Source organism: Vigna unguiculata, chromosome 4 (assembly GCF_004118075.2).
Source record: "Vigna unguiculata cultivar IT97K-499-35 chromosome 4, ASM411807v1, whole genome shotgun sequence".
Classification (NCBI taxonomy): Eukaryota; Viridiplantae; Streptophyta; class Magnoliopsida; order Fabales; family Fabaceae; genus Vigna; species Vigna unguiculata.
Window position 1 is genome coordinate 7,720,455 of NC_040282.1, and position 5,242 is coordinate 7,725,696.

Here is a 5,242-nt window from a genome sequence, read left to right on the forward strand (position 1 = left end):
TTCACGTTCTCCTTTGTGCCTGTACAACGTTATCAGGTAATGAAGACCTTTTTCGCTTCCAGTTTCATCTCCCTCAATCAGTCTTTCTCTTTCGATTTCATCTCCTTACATTCAATTTCGATTTCGTTTCCTTGTATCACTACGTTCGATTTTGTTTTCCTGTGTCACTGATTTCGATTTCAATTTTGTTTTCTTCTTTCAATTTTGTTTCCTCTTACCCTAACTCACTTCTTATTTTGCCGATGTCAAGTAGCAATGCTAACCGTGCATCGCAATCGGAGTGTGATTCTTGTGATTCCTACATGTTGTGTGGATGATGCCATTTCAAGTTGGCATTGGTTTAGTTTTGCTTTACAATTGTCTGGGAGCCTCAATGGTTATGGCTATGGTTGGACTTCTTGGTGTCATTGCATTTGTTGTGGTGGCCAAAAGAAGGAACAAGCGTTACCAGCTTAATTCAATGATGTGTCGCGATTCAAGGATGAAGCTAGTGAATGAGTTGCTTGATTACATGCGTGTCATCAAGTTCCAAGCATGGGAAAAGCATTTCAATGGGAGAATTTTCGGTTTCCGCAAGTATGAGATTGACTGGGTTTCCAAGTTAATGCACTTAATCTGTAGCATTTTTATTGTGTTGTGGAGCACCCCATAACTCTCAAGTTTGGTACCGCGCTTTTGCTTGGAGTTCAACTTGATGCAGGCACGGTTTTCACCACACAAGTGTGTTTAAGATCCTGCAGGAACCTATTATATCCTTTCCTCAGAGTATGATATCTCTTTCACAATCGTTGGTATCACTTGGGCGGTTAGATGGGTACATGTCTAGCACGAAATTGTCGGATGATTCGGTTGAGAGAGAGGAAGGGTGTGGTGGACGCATTGTTGTGCAGGTCAGAGACAGAACCTTTAGTTGGGATGATGATGGCCACTTCAAGACTTGAAAAACATTAATTTGGAGATTAATAAGGGGGAGCTTACAGCAATTGTTGGGACTGTGGGGTCGGGGAAATCTTCACTCCTTGCTTCAATTCTTGGTGAGATGCACAAAAATTCTAGGAAGGTATGTACTTATTTCTTGTTTAGAAATGAGGACATTATTTTCTGTACCATGCAGTCACTAATTTGTGTGGTGGTGTTCGTTTCTGACTGTATGTTTTGGTGGAAGATTCAAGTTTGTGGGAGTACTGCTTATGTTGCACAAACATCTTGGATTCAAAATGGGACGATTGAGGAAAATATTCTCTTTGGCTTACCAATGAACAGGCAGAAGTACAATGAAGTGATCAGAGTTTGTAGCTTGGAGAAAGACTTGGAAATGATGGAGCATGGTGACCAGACAGAGATTGGAGAGCGTGGCATCAACCTAAGTGGTGGTCAGAAGCAGTGCATACAACTTGCCAGGGCTGTGTATCAAGATTCTGATATATATCTTCTTGATGATGTTTTCAGTGTTGTAGATGCACATACTGGCACTGAAATATTCAAGGTCATTATCTGATATCTTTCTATGTGTCCTACTCTCAGCATTCTATAAGTTATACTAATTCATGTTTTTTGGACCACTGGCTAGTTTAAGTTTCTTGCTAGTATAGCTATATTTTAAATTATAGTAATTCTATGCAGGAATGTGTGATGGGATCTCTTAAAGGAAAGACCATTATTCTTGTAACACACCAAGTAGACTTCCTACAGAATGTGGATCTTATAGTGGGAAGTCCTTTTTATGATCTTTTAATGTTTTGTCTAAGTCAATCTCCAATCGAACTTGGTGAGTGATTCTAAATTTCTAATACACATGTTTGTTTGGTGAAAAGGTGATGAGGGATGGAACGATAGTACAATCAGGGAAGTACAATAATCTACTTGCTTCTAGAATGGATTTTAGTGCTCTTGTTGCAGCACATGAGACATCTATGAAACTTGTGGTGCAAGGTGCGGTCATGCCTGGGGAAAATCTGAACCAACAAATGAAATCACCGAAGGCAGCTTCTAATAACAGAGAAGCAAATGGTGAAAGCAATCCTCTTGATGAGCCCAGGTCTGACAATGAAGGTTCTAAACTCATCAAAGAAGAGGAAAGAGAAATTGGGAATGTTAGCTTTCATATCCATAAATTTTACTACACTGAGGCTTTTGGGGTGGTGGGCATTGGAGGAGTAATCTTTCTTTTTGTGTTGTGGCAAGCTTCTGCGATAGCGAGTGATTATTGGCTGGCTTATGAAACATCAGAAGAGCGTGCACAGTTCTTCAATCCTTCTGTGTTTATTTCTATCTACGCCATTATTGTTGTAGTTTCAGTTCTTTTGATTGTGCTAAGATCCTACTCTTTAAATGATCCTGGGGTTAAAGACAAGACATATATTCTTCTCTCAAATTCTCCACAGCATCTTGCATGCCCCCATGTCTTTCTTTGACACCACTCCATCCGGGAGAATTCTAAGCAGGGTAAGAATTCGAAGGCTCATAGTATGTTATTCTAAATGTCACATGGTATTATAACCTCGAGTCTCTTTACACAAACTTCTCTAAATTTATACTTTTAATTTGTGCATAAACTAACATTTCTACATTACTGTCATATTCACACATGTATATTGACTGCCATTGACTTAAACTTTGACAGGTATCCATGGATCAGACCAATGTTGATGTTGCTATCCCCTTGTTCCTCAATTTTGTGGTAACCATGTACATTACAGTGATCAGCATCTTCATAATCACATGTCAAAATTCTTGGCGAACAGCTTTCTTGTTAATTCCTCTTGCTTGGTTGTTAAACGTTTGGTACCGGGTATGTGCGCGATGGTTTTAGTTAGTCCAATGTATTGCTGTCATTTTACTATTTAAAGAATGACGATGTTAGATTATCAATCATTGTCTATATTCTAAACTTTGTGGCAGGAAAGAAAACTAAATGTGCTTACTATTAATGAGTTCTCAATTCGACTATTGAAGTAATTGAACAGCCGTGGTAAAATCACAGTAGTTGCTCACAGCTAAATATATCTCATGCAGTATATGTCAACAATTCATGTGTTTGATTTTTCAATTTTAGGTTTTGCAGGGTTATTTTCTTGCTTCCTCTCGTGAGTGAATTCGTTTGGATTCAATTACAAAAGCACTTGTCATTCACCATTTCTCTGAAAGCATTTCGGGGGTCATGACAATCCGCGCATTCAGAAAGCAGAAGGAGTTTTGCGTAGAAAACTTTAAACGGGTAAATTCTAATTTGCGAATGGATTTCCACAACTTCAGTTCCAATGCGTGGTTAGGTTTCCGCTTAGAATTGCTTGGAAGCATAGTTTTTGCTTCTTCGCCATGTTCATGGTCATGTTACCCAGCAATATCATAAAGCCAGGTAAGCAAACTCAATAGAAAATCAGTTGTAAATTATTTACCTTATTTTTTCAATGATCCTTCACATTACATACATTTGGTTTAATCTTTTAAAGTGGTCCTCAGCAGATCAGACAGATTTGTTTCTGTCAATGTCATCATAACTAAGACTCCTTCGAACAAGTATTTGTTCCATGCAAAATTCTAAGAAAAACTCATAATAGGTGGACCAGGTTCATAGTGTAATTCTTACACAAGAATAGACACTAGAGCAAACGCGGAGTTACAAAGTGGAATTGTAGCATGGAATGGAATGTTTAGCAGACTTAACTGTGGGCTCTGATGTAATTGTCGGTTCCTGTAGTTATATAATTTGCACCATTAACTATTTTTCATTCAAGAAATAACAGTAAAAATTAATTTGTCTTGATGCAAAAAATAATTGTTAAATACTTGTTTTGTCAGAGGCATAATGAGGCTTGTGCACGCCAAGATGTTGCTTTTCTTGGAACCGAATTTCTCAAACTGGATGGTTAGCTCTCTACCTAAACAATGTATTATTGTACTTTAACTTTTTATTTCACTTTTTCCATGCAATGAAACAATTTTTCTTAGTTAGTGCTGATAATTTTCCAAATATCTGCACTACAAGTCAGCACTAGGCATGCTTAACATGATATTACAATCTTTCTAGGAATGGATTAAATTCTTTAATGTGCAGACTTAAAAGTGAAAAGCCATGGTTTTTTGTGTCAAATTCTTTGTTTTTATGGTATGTTTGGAAGGCATGAAAGTGGAAGAAATAAAAAGCGGGATGAGAAGGAAATAATTAATTTTTCTTTTCTTCCATTGTTTGGTAGTACTTAAAAGGGCAATGATGAAAAAAGTTGTGGGACCCACCTAAATATTCAATCCTTTGAAATTGGAAGGAAAAACAGCTTTTGTAATTAAAAAAAAATAATATATATATATATATATATATATATATATATGTATATCAACAAAATATAGATTGCTGGTATATGTAGAATTTCATAGCTATATTTTCATTGAATACCTCAAAAATGCATTTCATATTCATTACATCTGATAAATATAGACCGGTTTCCCATCATACCTTTCACAATTTCATGACAATTCTCATTTCTTACAATTATGATAACATAGTCAAAATTTAGCACAGGTTTGGGTTGCCTTGGGCAATAACCTTATATATGTCTTTAAAATAGTTTGATTAATTGTGTTTTAAAATAGGTTTCTTCATTAACATCACAATTCAATGAAATGAAGGCAATGATGACTTTCTTTGTATAAAACTATCAAGGAGAATTGTCTCAAGACTTTCCTATGTTTCATACATCACTGGTAATATTTAAATCTTTAGTATATTAATATATATTTTATATTATAATGAATGTTACTAATTATGTTTTTTATGAGGTGTTTGATCAAGGGAGTGTTCCTAATGAAGAAACAAATGATTCAAATCAAGATCAAGATTGATAGTCGAAGAATGCTATATTAGACTTTTACTATTTTACTTTTATGAAGAAACAAATATTGTAATATTTCACTAGTTTGAACATCTAAATTTTATTGTTTACCTTGAACAAACAAACTTTCTTGTTTTTATATATTATATCTAGTTATAAACAAATATCAAAAGTTTACAATTTTTGTTTATTATTTGATATGTTTCAGGAATTATGTGGATTAAAAAGTGTAACAAATAAAATTAAAGGGATTTAAAACACCAAGCAAAAGTCATCTATAAATAATGAATTGCATTGTTAGAGTTAAAAAACCGTACTAGGGATTTAAAAACGTTGAAATTGAGTGAAATTGAAAACCAACAGAGGTTTAAAAGACTACCAGAAAGTAGCGAAGTTTTTAGAACCGTCGGTGA

General features: G+C 35.3%; 1 pseudogene; it reads left to right on the top strand.

Moving 5' to 3' along the window:
* The first annotated feature begins 295 nt into the window (after nt 1-295).
* On the top strand, nt 296-4,939 carry LOC114180440 (annotated as a pseudogene).
* The last annotated feature ends 303 nt before the right edge of the window (nt 4,940-5,242 follow it).